Raw genomic sequence first — 13,993 nt, forward strand, 5'->3', positions numbered from 1 at the left:
TGTACCCTATAAACTTATGGGGGCCTACATTCAGTTACTTACTTTTCCACATTAATTGGCTTATAGGGGCTAATTTTATAGTTATAGTTGCTTATTTTTATGTTATTGTTCTAATTTATTTATTTAATTGTGTACAGCGATATGGGATTTATCCTCGGTTTTGCCTTTTTTCTTAACTTAGTTATGTTATGTTGTATTTTAACATATTTGTATCATGGTTTAGCTTAGTCAGCCGATGATATCTACTGAGTACCCATGGTTTTGGTACTCATACTACACTTTTGTACCTTTTTGGTGAAGATTCGAGTACTAGTTGCCACCTTTGATTTAAGAATTGTGATGTGGTGGATTTCAGAGATTGGGTGAGCTCTTGGAGTTTGTGTTGCCCCTTTTCCTTCTATTTATCTATGTGTAGTCTTTTTTTAGATAGATTTTATTGAATATTATAGAACTTATGGTGTGTTGCAGTAGGTATAGAACTGATTCTACCAGGTTGTAGGATGGTTTTCTATGTTATGCTACCTTTTAGACTAATTCTATTGCCTTGCTTAATTACGAATTTAATTGTCTATTTCTCTCTTTTGGGGCATTTTCCAGCAACTTAGCTCATTACGAATAGCTCCAGGCTACTGTTCGACTTACCTACTGGTGGAATTTAGTAGGCTCCATCATGAATCATAAATTGGGTCATCACAAATCGGTATTAGAAATAGGTTTCACTGTTATTATTGGTACAAGAGCAAGTGTCTAGTATAGTCCCGCAGATCAGAATAATGACGTCCATTCTTTTATTCGAGAGTTTATAGGACATTCTTAGGAGTTCTTCACTTCTTTCACTGATTTTGTGATAAGTGTCTGAGTTGGTTTTAAAGATATTTCTTTCGTTTCACTCTTTCGCAGATGGCTAGGACACGTGCTACCGCTATACGATATAAAGGTATCGAGGTCATGGAAAGCCAGAGATGTGTCCCAGCTAGGGGATAGGATAGGGAGTCTTCACCAGACCCTATTTCTACTCCGAGCCAAAGGTTATCCTGCCCCAGCCAGTGGTGCAGGGGACTATCCCAAGCTATACCGAGGTTTATTTCTTCTTTTGTGCTCAAGGATGCCCTATTTAGATTTAGGATTAGTTGTGGTACACCAAATAATGGTGAACAGTCTACCTATCAGAGTGGTATTAAGGAAGCGGTGATCCTGTAGCTGTAGCTCCTAGAGCTGAGGTTCATCCTGCATCGGTAGCTGCTCAACCAGTGGTTTCCCATCTTTCCATGACTATTGAGGAGCAAAAAATATTGGACAGATTCTTGAGATTGGCTCCGACTAGGTTTTCAGGTACACCAGGCGAAGATATATATAAGTTTTTATTACTTATGAGGATAGTTTACATAATTTGGGCATAGTTGAGACTCGTGGTGTGGATTACACTACCTTTTAGTTGGACTTGGTAGCTCGACATTAGTGGATAGGTCATCTTAATCTTAGTCCAGATGGATCTTTTCCTTTGACATAGGCTTAGTTCTCTAAGATCTTCTTGAAGAAGTACATGCCTCGCAATCTTAGGTATTATTTGAGAGATTGAATCTTGAGTTTGGAGTAGCTCTATATGAATGTTTTAGAGTATGAGGCTCATTCTCATGAGTTGTGTTGGAATGCTACTTCTATTCTGCCTACTGAGTATAAGAGAGTTTGGTAATTTATTCGAGGATTGAGAGTTCTCATTTGCATGCCTACTTAAAGTTTAGTTGTTATGGGTAGGTCTTTCATTGAGGTTGTGATCATGCTAAAGCAATGGAGGAGATGTATCACGAGGCCTAAGGGGGTAACAATAAGAGACCTCAGTATCAGGGTAGTTTCACTGGGAGTCATAGTAGCTCTTAATTTAGAGGTAGAAGTTGTCAGAGTATATACCCTCTGCGTTATCCATATAAGCCTCAAAGCTAGGCTAGTAGACTTGTTTAAGCAGAGCTCTATATTACTAATGGAGGTCAGTCTTGTGTTAGTGATTACCCTATTCATCGAGGGGCTTGTCTTCTAGTTACTCTAGTTGTGATAGTTATTCTGAGTTTACTGGATCTTCTAGTTCTGGTTCATCTCATATGGTATGCTATGCTCAAGAAGGTTTTTAGGTGGGTAGGATAGGAGATTACTCAGGATCCCATCGAGGTAGCAGGCGTGGTCAATTGTATGCAATGCCTGCTAGGCCCAAGGCTGAGTCTTTGAATATGTTATCACAGGTATGATTCTAGTATGTCGTCAGTTAGTTTTTGCTTTAATAGATCTAGGATCCACTTACTTTTCTATGTCTGCTGATTATGTCCCGCGTTTAGAGTTATCTTGGGATGTGTTGTCTATGCCTTTATGTGTATTTACTATTATAGGTGATTCTTTAGTAATTGATGGAGATTTTAGATCATGTGTTATGACTGTTAAAGATATTAATACTCATGATGATCTTATTATATTGGACATGGTAGATTTTGATGTGATTCTTGACACGAACTATTTATCCCACTATCATGTGGTCATGGATTCTTTGTCAAAGACTGTTACCTTAGCAATGCCGAACATACCCATGGCCATGTGGCAGGAGCTATTAGTCGTGAGCCAACGAGGATTATTTCTTATGTTCATGCTTGAAGGCTTGTCTCTATGGATTACGAGTCCAATCTCACTTATATTCATGATGTCAGTATGGAGAGTCCATCGCTTGACTCTATTCCTATAGTCTGTGAGTTTCCTGATGTTTTCCCTACTGATCTGCCTGGTATATCTCCTGCTAGTCATATTAGGTTTGTTATTTATCTTGAACCCGGCACCTAACCTATTTCTATGGTACATTACTGTATGGCTCCTACTAAGCTTAAGGAGCTGAATTCTCAGCTTTGGGATCTTCTTGATAAAGGTTTCATTAAATCGAGTGTGTCCCTTTGGGGATCTCCTATATTGTTTGTGGAGAATAAAAGTGGATCCATCCATATATGTATTGATTATAGGTGGCTTAATAAGGTGACATTGAAGAATTGTTATCCTATGCCTCGCATAGATGACTTATTTGACCAGCTTTAGGGTGCAATGGTGTTTTCTAAGATTGATCTAAGGTTTGGTTACCATAATTTGAAGATTTGGGGTAAGGATATCCCCAAGACAACCTTTAAGAGCCGCTACGACCATTATGAGTACTTGGTGATATTCTTTGGTTTGACTAATGCCCTAGCCACATTTAAGGAGTTGATGAACTAAGTATTCAGACCTTATTTAGGTTCCTTTGTAATTGTGTTCATCAACAACATCCTAGTGTATTCGAGTAGAGAGGAGCATGCATAACATTTAAGGATTGTTCTCCAGACTTTTAGAGATTATGTGCTTTTTGCCAAGTTCTTTATATGTGATTTTTGTCTAGAGTCGATGACATTCCTTAGGCATGTGGTATCTAAGGATGGGATTATGGTAGATGCAGTGAAGATTGAGGTTATTTGTGATTGGCCTAGGCCTATATCTCTGATTGAGATTTGTAGCTTTATTGGCTTGGTCAATTATTATACATAATTCATTTCACTACAATTTTAGCACTGATGATAAGATTGACTTGGAAGGAGGTCCCTTTTCAATTTTTGGATGAGTGTGAGTCGAGCTTTGGAAAGCTCAAGGATTTTCTTACTTTAGTTCTTATTTTGGATCTGCCTCTTAAGGGTAAGGGATTCACCATGTATTGGGATTCTTTCAGTGTTAGTTTGGGTTATTAATTAATACAGTAGCATTGTGCTATCCCTTATAATTTGAGGCAACTTAAGGTTCATGAGTGCAACTATCCCACTCATGATTTGAAGTTGGCGGTGGTAGTTTTCAAGCTTAAGATTTGGAGGCATTATCTTTATGGTGTACATTGTGAGATTTTCAATAATTATCATAGTTTTCAATATCTTATGATGCAGAGGGAGCTAATATTCTAGGCATCGTAGATTGATGGAGTTGCTTCAGGACTATGATATCTCTATTTTGTATCTTCCAAGAAAGGCAAATGTTGTGCCAGACGCTTTGAGTCAGAAGGAAATAAGTATGGGTAGTTTGGCTTGTATTTCTATTTCTCAAAGGCCATTGGCATGGGACCTTAAGTCCATATCCAATTTGATGGTGTGACTTTATATTTCAGACCCTAGGAGAATTCTTTCTAGTGTTTAGACTAGGTCCTTACTATTTGAGCAGACTAGGGATCATCAGTTTGAGGATGATAGACTTTGCATTCTTTGTTATTTGGTTTTGAGTGGTGAGTCCAAGAGGGCTACCATAGATTCTGAGGGGTCCTTGACATTTGATAGCCGTATTTGTGTTTTGAGGGTTGATGACTTGATGCAGCTGATCTTTCAAAAGGCTCATAACTTTAGGTATTCTATTTATTTTGGTACCATTAAGATGTATAGAGACTTGAGACAAAATTATTAGTGGAGTGGCATGAAGAGAGATATGGTAGACTTTGTAGCTCCTTTCCTTTGTTGTCAATAAGTGAAGGCTGAGCATCAGTGACCTAATGGGTTGCTTTAGAGGTTGCCCATTCCCGAGTGGAAATGGGAGTGGACCATCATGGACTTTTTAGTGGTTTGCATCGTACTTCCCATGGTTTTGATGGTATATGGGTCATTGTGGACCATTGACCAAGTTGGCATATTTTATTCCTATTCAAATGTCCTTCAGTGCCTAGAGGTTAGCTCGTATCTATATGTATGACATAGTCTATTTGTATAAGGTAACTATATCTATCATTTTTTACCGAGGGTCTATGTTTACTTCTAGCTTTTGGAGAGTTTTCCATGAGAAGTTGGGTACTCAGGTGGATCTTAGTATAGACTTCCAATCGTAGACAGATGGCCAGTCGGAGCAGACTATTTAGGTTCTCGGGGATATGCTCTGAGCCTGTGTTGTGGATTTTGGGGGCCAGTCAGAGCAGCATATAGCCTTGGCCAATTTTGCATATAATAACAATTATCATTCAAGTATTGAGATGGAACCTTTTAAGGCTTTGTATGGTAGGCGGTGCCATTTCTTGATTAGATGGTTATAGACGTTTGAGTATAGACCTGAGGTACTGACTTTCTTTAAGAGTCGTTGGATAGAGTCAGGGTGATTGAGGACAGGTTGATGGAAGCTCAGAGAAGGCAAAAAGCTTATGAAAACTATAGGCTTCGTGCCTTGATCTTTGGAGTTGGTGATCTGGTATTTCTCTATCTGTCACCCATGAAAGGTGTGATGAGGTTTGGGAAGAAGGGTAAGCTCAGCTCCAGATTCATTAGACCTTTTAAGATTCTTTGTACTGTTGGTGAGATGTCTTATGAGGTAGACTTTCCCCTAGATTTTATTGTTGTTCATCCAATTTTCCATGTTTCGATGCTGAGGCGATATATTCCTGATCTTTCCTATATGGTTAGATGGGATTCAGTCTAGTTCGATGAGTAGTTGACCTTCGTAGAGGATCTTGTGTTCATTTTGTCTAGTGATGTTAGGTGGTTACGCACTAGCGAAATTCCTATAGTTACGGTTCGATAGAGGCACTACCTAGTTTAGGAGGCTACTTGGAAGATTGAGAGCGAGATACGGTCCCAGTGCCCTCACCTATTCGAGACTTCAGATGCATCCTAATCCTTTACTTTTGTGGACGAAAGTCCTTTTAGTAGTGGATATTATAATGACCCTTCAGGTCATTTTTTGTATTTCTGCTTATTTTTGTTGTTAGATCCTTCCCATAGCTACCCCAAGTTATTTATGAATTTTTGGGACTAATAGTTCAGTTACCGGATAGTTCATTTGGTTTTAAGAGTCAATTCCCTGTTTTAAAGTCCTTGCTGGTTCAAAGTGGCTCTCAAGTGAAAACTTTAGTCAAACAATCTCGTTTATTTAATCTGACTATTCTAACAGCTCTAGAATGTCAATTTTAGGCTAGGTGGACCTTTGATTTGGGTCTCGAGTCACCTGTGCTAATTTTGAGCTATTGGTCAGAATTTAAGAAAATGGCAAGTTAGGTGTAGGACCCACTTTTTGGTGAAATAACCCTGAATGGAAATTTTGATTATGCCATTGAGTTTGTAACATCTAGTTTGATAGGTTAGCATAGTCTATTTACATATACAAGATTCTGGATGAATCCCGAGGGGTTGGCAGAGACTTAGAAATTTCCAAGTCTCAACTGGTACTAGTGCACCGATGATCGCGCTACGTGTGTCATATTTGCAATCTGGAAGGTAACCCATCAGTGTCTCAAAAGAAACATTGGGATATCATGAAAGTGACTCCCCTAGCAGCTAATAGATGTCGCAATCATGACTGATATATTGCGTATGCATTTCTAGGGCACCTAGAAAGGGTATAAATACCTTATTTTAGCTTTTTTGTTGCCAATTTCTCATCCATTCTTAAGAGTTTTATACCCTAAGGAGTGGAATAGCTTAGGAATAGCATTGTGGGGGCTTTTTAGAGGTTTGCCAAAGATTGATTATGCATTTTTCCTTCAAATTTAAGGTAAGATTCCTCCATTTTCATGGTTGATTTCCCCTTTTTTTTCTCTAAAATCCCTAAACCTTGGTGCCTTGATTTTGTCACCAATATAGCTCGACTTTCACCCATTTTATAGGGTAAATGTTCCTTAAGCATATGGGCACTTTGAGTTGGGTTAGGAATTGCGATTTTCCTAAATGGGCCCTACATGGGGTTTTGAGTAATTTTGGACAATATGAGTATCATTGTTCTTGTACTGATGAGTAGATTTTAATTTTGATAGCATGGTACCTTATGGAATCTTCTCAGAAGGGAAAATCGATGATTTAGAGGATTCATCAGGCTTTCTTCTACATTCAAGGAGTCTAGGTTTTCCCTCTTCATATATTGATCTAATTCATAGGATGTTTATGATTTTGTGTTAGATTTGTGATGGGTTTTAGGTTATTCAAAAACCGTAAGTTAGGCATAATTGGCTTAGCTGCTCATGCTTTAGGAAAAATCTCTATCTTAGGTTTGATTGAGGCTTAGTTAATATTTAAAAGTGGATTTAGATACCTTAGCCTAGTACAGGGTAGAATTTGACTTGTAACAAATTTTGGGGATTTAGAAGTGGGCTGTTCGACCCACCTTAGGCCAAGATTCGTGTTGATCCTTGTACCATTTTATATGTTTGTTATACAGGTTGAAAATGCTTACTAAGGTAATATTGAGGAGATTTGGCACTTGAGGTTATGATGGGTTGGTATTGGAAGTTGATGCTTATTGGTATTATGATAATGATTATGTATTTTTCGGTTCGAGTCCTAGTATTATTTATGATATTATATTTATATATATATACTGGTTCAAGTCTGGATATGGTCCATGATAATGATTATATGATGATCAGTTTGACTCTGGCTTTGGATACAATATTGCTGATATATTTACCGATTCAAGTCCGAGTATTGATTATGATTTTAATTATATAATTACTTATTTGAGTTCGGATATTGATTAGGACTACGATGATACATGTACCCGTTCGAGTTCAGCAAAGGAGTATGAAATTTATAATATGAATACCTGTTCAAGTTCAAAAGAGGGAAAATTGTTATTGTGTGGCATGACATGGACGAATTCTAGTAGGACATAGAAGTTGGTAAATGATGGTGGTTCGGGTTATACTTTACTTGATTATATCATATAGGCTTATGGGGGCCTGTGTTGGGTTACTAACTTTTATGTTAAGTTGTTCTTTATGTTATTTCTTTGGTTTATTTATTTAATTATGTACAGTGATGTGGGAGTTACCATAGATTTGCCTCTTTTTTTGACTTAGTTATGTTATCTTGCATTTTAATATATTTATATCATAGTTTAGCTTAGTCAATTGATGATTCCTACTGAGTTCACGTGGTTTTGGTACTCATACACACTTCTGTACTTTTTTTGGTGCAAATCCAAGATCTAGTTGTCATTGTTGATTCGATGATCATTTTGTGGTCGATTTCGGAGATTGGGCAAGCACTTGGAGTTGGAGTTACCCCATTTCTTTTTATTTATCTACGTCTAGTCTTTTGTTTCGAGATAGATTGTATTAACTATTCTAGAACTTATGGTGTGTTGTAGTAGGTCTAGTACTGACTCTAACAGGTTATAGGATAGTTTTCTATGTTATGGCTACCTTTCAGATTATTTCTATTGCCCTGCATAATTACAAATTGAATTGTCTATTTTTCCATTTTATGGTATTTTCCACCAAGTTATCCCATTTCGAACAGTTCTGGGCTATGGTTCGATTTACCTACAGGTGGGATTTAGTAGGTTCCATCATGACTCGTAAATAGGGTCATAACACAAACCCACTTACAGGTCATAAGTGCTAGTTATGCCCATCGTAAGTGGCCCATTCTAGAAGAATGTTCGAAAATTATGGTTTTCAGGTCTGAGAGTTATGAAGGCCATCTACGAGGCATAAGTGGTACTTACGACCCTTGTAGGCACCCCCATAGGTTGGTGATCTAAAGCGTGGATTTTCTCTAAGACCTATGAACCCCCTAGGGTCCATAGGTACTAACTACGGCCCGTAAGTGTGGTCGTAGGTAGGTGCCAACTTAGTTTTCCTATTTTGTTTTGGTTAGTATTTTTAGGTTATAGATGTATCCTATAAATACCCCATTGATGTTTTGTTATTAGTTTATGCACTTTTACACCCTTTATAAACTTAAAACACATATTGATTCTGAGATACACTTTTTATCTTGGAATTCTTGTTCTTGACTTTTACAATTTGATATTAATTTGAGATTCTGGTTTTCATTCTTGATTTATTATGAGATTATCCAAATGCTTCTATTATAAATTCTATGGGTGTTTGTGCAAACATGATCAGCTAAACCTCTTAACTTGGCTTGTGGGAACCCTAATATAATAACAAAGTAGAGGAAATGCTAAGTCTTTCTTGGTTGGTGTTTATTCATATATTATGGCTTTCTTTATATTGAATTCTTTCTTAGTGAATACAGATTCTAAGAACCCATCTGCATTCAATACTAACTCGAGAGAGAGGTTGAGATTATGTAAACAAGATCACAACAGTAACTTAAAGCTACCAACCTTCATCTAATTAACTTAAGATCGAGCAGAGATACTTAATCTGGGATCCAGGACAAGGGTTAGTAATGCAACACTTTTATATCAAAAGGAGGCAAGTGAAAACCACCAAAGGGTGTCGAGAGACAGTTGGTGATACATAACTTGTTATATTCTGCATGCAAGGCACTGAGATAGTTTGATGAGCACGATAAGTCTGCAAAGTTTGGAAGAAAGGGGAAACATAGTCCTAGTATTTGTATCATATTAATTTCAACTAGAGTGATCAAGATTTGTTACTACTACTATTTCTTTCATAAAATCCACCCCTATTTACTTTCTATATTTTTTTACTATATCAACAAGTTATTGGTACAGATTCATCCCATTCTTTATGGGTTCGACCCCAACCTTTTTTGGGTTCATTATTTGACAGCGATTGTATTTGACTTTCTTAGAGGTGTAATTTGGACAGCATCACCTAGATTACCCAACCTGGAGCCTCCACCCGTATGACCTGATCCTTGGCTACCTGAAGCCTTAAAACCCATAGAAATTGCAATACCACAAATATTGGTCCTTGAAAATTTTAGAAATGTTATCCTCACTATCTTGACTACGACTCCCTTTACGAGTCGTAGGAAGTCTTGACGAGTCTTAGGGACCTAATAGTATCCTGACTAGTGTGTGTGGCTAAGTCTCTGTCCTGATTACGAGTGGCTTTTAATGAGTCATAAAGACCATATGAATTGTATAGTACACATCGTAGGGTGACCAGTGTGAGGCCCAAATAGTTTGCCTTGGATAAGACTTGGACCCTTTGAGTTGTAGGGACACTATATGAATCGTAAGATGTAAGTCATAGGGTCAACAGTATGTGTTCCCCATGACACTGTTTTGACAATGACTCATGGTAACAAGATGTAAGGTGTCTCAACGAGTCGTCATGAGATTCGTAACGACTACTAGCAATTTTTTAACTTTTAATTTAAGGGTGCTTTGGACATTTTCCACTTTACCCACTTACACCCCACGTCCTAAAACACCTTTTAGGCATTATTTTAACACTTAAACAAATCAAAAACCCTCTTTACTCTCTCAAATTCTTTTAAGCAAAACAAGCTAGAGTTTTCTCAAGGTTGAGCATCTAGGGGTCGATTCAAGGTTTTCTTTCCATAATTGAGAATTCTTCAGGCATGCTACTCTTCCCCAATTATTACTTTATAAAAAACATGTATTAAATGGTTTAATTGGATGGTTTTGAATGTGGGTTTTCAACATGGTTGAGGGTTTTGGAATGGTTTGTTCATAAATTGCTTTCCCATGATTTATTATGCATTTTTATGCTTTATTAATGGTTTTGAACATGTGGGGTGCATGGGTATGGTGAATGAACTTAGGGGTCATGCTTTCCCCCAAATTTGATACTTTGAAATTAGAATTTGTTTTGAATAATTGTGTTCCGTCAACCCACTTGTCTAAATGGCTTTAAATTATGAAATTGCCACTTGGTTTGACTTACTTACCTATGTTAATGCATCCATAAATGGTAAGCCAATGAACATAGATTTGAAGGCCTTGCTGGCTATGAATTGATTTAATGAACAAAGGTGGTCGAGGAATTCCCCCAAGTTAATATAATTGTTATGGCATAGAGATAAGCTTGTAAGTGTAACGCTATGACGATACCCATGGTATGACTTAACAGTTGGTTCTTTATTTAATGAATGTATTATGTGAAACTTGCTTTAATTGAGCTTTTTTGTTTGTATAGTTGTGCCATAGAAGTGGAGGTCTCGAGGGACCAATACTGGAAACCACAATTACCGACGCAGGAGTCTAAATGAACGAGAGGTTTCAATCTCCCTTATTATATGATTAGGAGATTCAATTCCCCTATGTTATTGATGTAGTGCTTAAGTCACCCTTCGAATTTGCCGAGAGGTTCAAGTCCCCCATAGTGCAAATGCATGTGATTATTCTCTTATTTATGTGGCCACACGCACTGGGCCCTTTTAGTAAGGGGGAGCTAGACCCATATAGCACGTAGATGCCTTGTTATGACGGTTATGCTACACAATCTAGGTTAATTATTTTAAAGAACATGATAAGCTTTGTTCCCTTCCCCAGCATGCCAATTATATATGTATATGATGATGTTAACATGCTTTTGAATTGGATCTGACTTGGCATTATTTTATCCTTTATCTCTAAGTTACATGCTAGCGCTAACCCATTAACCATCTTCAAATATTGTATCTCTATGTAATGCAGGAACCAAAGATATTTTTATTTTTCCCGTGCAGTGTTAGGTGGATTAGCTCGTTTCGTCGATTGTTGGTGGTGAAGTGGTGAGCTTTTATTCTTCGAAAAACTTGGACATTTCATCAATTTCCATTTATAGTTTAAAATTGAGAGGTCATATTATCATTATCATTGTCAGGGTCGAAGGCATATCCTAACTTAAATTTATTTTTGGTATTGTTTAGAGGTTTTGTAGATATTATTATGGTTGGGTTTTGTTAGATAACATTTCATAGACTTTGAGTTTTATTTACTCTATCATGTTATTTGTTTAGAAATTTAGTCATTGTAAGGTGTTATATGTGTCTGCTTGGCTAGGATAAGGGGTGGTCTCTAGTCCTCGGTGAACTTGAGATACCTATCACAGCCAGGCCCTGGTTTACATCATGACAAAGTTGGTATCAGATACTAGGTTTGGTGTCATTGGGTGTCTATTCAGTCATGTCAAGTAGAGTTTTTTTTATGGGTGTGTAGTACACCACACTTATAAGTGAGGGCTATGAGGTATTTAGGAATATTTCCCTTTCTTGTGATCTATATTCGAGTTGTAGAGTCTAAGGTCATAGAGTCTAAGGTCTTAAAATATTCTCTAATTTCCGTTTGGTTGCTTTTCAGATCATGCCTCCCAGAAGATATGATATTCGTGGAAACTTCTCTTTCCCACTTAAGGATAATATGGATGGGGCTTATCCCACTCAAGGAGTTCAGACCCAGTCTAGGGTCACTGTTTCTAATTGCCCTAGCGTATTTCCACTGGTCCTCACTGATACTTCTCTCTTTTTTAAACAGACCTGCTCAGATACCTACAGTAGATATTATCAATGTTGAGTTCCAGTATTTCATTCATTTGTTGACCCAATTGGTGACATCTCAGTCACATCAGTCAGGTTTTGCTGGTGTTGCTATGAGTACTTCTAAGGCCACTAGAGTTGGCCAGTATATGAGGTTGAATCCTTCGAACTTTACTGGCTCTAAGTTTGAGGAAGATCCTCAAGGGTTTATGGATGAGATAAAGAAGATTCTCCGTGTTATGCATGATTCTGACTCTAAGGGTGTGGAATTCACTATATACCAGTGAAGGATGTGGCGTATTAGTAGTATGAGGAGTGGGATCAGACTAGGGGTGATGATGCAAAGTTGTCATTGTGGGATGATTTATTGGGTGCTTTTCTTAATCGCTTCTTTCCTCAGGATTTAATGGAGGCAAAGGCTGAGGTGTTCGTGATACTGAAGCAAGGTAAGATGACTGTGAAGGAGTACGCCTTAAAGTTCCATTAATTGTCCCGTTATGCTCCTGAGTTAGTATCTTCTATGAGAGCTCAGATGATGAAATTTTCTTTCGGTTTGTCCCTTGATTTGGTGTTGGAATGCAAGGCCACCCTATTGAAAAGGCAAAAAAAAAAAAAGAGATCTTAGTTTTTGAGAAGGGTAATGGCCCACAGAATAGTGTCAAAGATAGTAGGCAGTGGTCTACGAAGAAGTGGGGGAATTCTGGTTCTTATTCTACAACTAGAGCTATTTATCCCAATTTATCTGGTGATCTCCCTTTCAAAATAATAGTGAATTTAGTGGATTTAAGGCACAAGGTGCCCAATCTCAGGCCAGTGGGCCTCATCAATTCCATCATATCCCCTTGTTTTTTATGTGGTCAGATGCATTATGGGGTTTCTGACCATAAGGGGAATTGGTGTTTTAATTATGGTCAGATTGGTAACATAAAGTGGGCTTGTCCTTCTAGGGTTGCGTCTGGAGCAAATAAGGTTCCTTTTGCTACATCTTTATCCCCTGTATAAAAGGGTACCACTTTTGGTTCTAACACGGCTCGGAATCACCTTTATGTTCTTTACACCCATTTGAATTCTGAGGCATCTCCCAATGTTGTTACTAGTCCACTAAAACTCTTCTCTCGTGATAAATGTTGTTTGCTTAATCCCGAGTCTATTCTTTATTATGTGAACCTGTATATGCCTATTTATTTTTGATTTTATCCTGAGTGTATTTCGGATCCCTTTTCATTGTCTAACCGGTGGGTGACTCTATTATGGCTGGGAGATTTTATAGGGGTTGTATGGTATCTATTTATGATAGAGAAACCTTCGAGGACCTGATAGAGTAGGACATGTTAGATTTGATGTGATTTTGGGTATGGATTGGTTGCATTCATGTTATGTGTCTCTTGATTATCGGATCTGAAGGGTTAGTTTCTAATTCGCTAATAAGATGGTGATTAAGTGGAGAGGTAGTTCCCTAGTGCCTAAGGGGAGGTTCATTTCTTACCTTAGAACCCGAAAATTAATTTCCAAGGGGTTTCTATAACATTTAGTCTATGTAAGGATTTTAGACCCGAAGGTCCTTCATTGTAATTTATCCCTATTGTTTGTGAGTTTCACGAGGTATTTCTTGATGATCTTCCTGTTGTTCCTTCCAATAGGGAAATTGATTTTAGGATTGATCTTCTTCTGGACACTCATCCTATCTATATCCCTTCTTATAGAATGGCTTCAGTTGAGTTAAAGGGATTCAAGAAGTAGTTAAAAGATCTTCTAGATAAGGATTTTATCCGCCCTAGTATTTCTCCTTGGGGTGCTCCAGTTCTCTTCGTGCAAAAGAAGGATGGGTTCCTTCAGAT

Source organism: Capsicum annuum, chromosome 10 (assembly GCF_002878395.1).
Source record: "Capsicum annuum cultivar UCD-10X-F1 chromosome 10, UCD10Xv1.1, whole genome shotgun sequence".
NCBI classification, from domain to species: domain Eukaryota; kingdom Viridiplantae; phylum Streptophyta; class Magnoliopsida; order Solanales; family Solanaceae; genus Capsicum; species Capsicum annuum.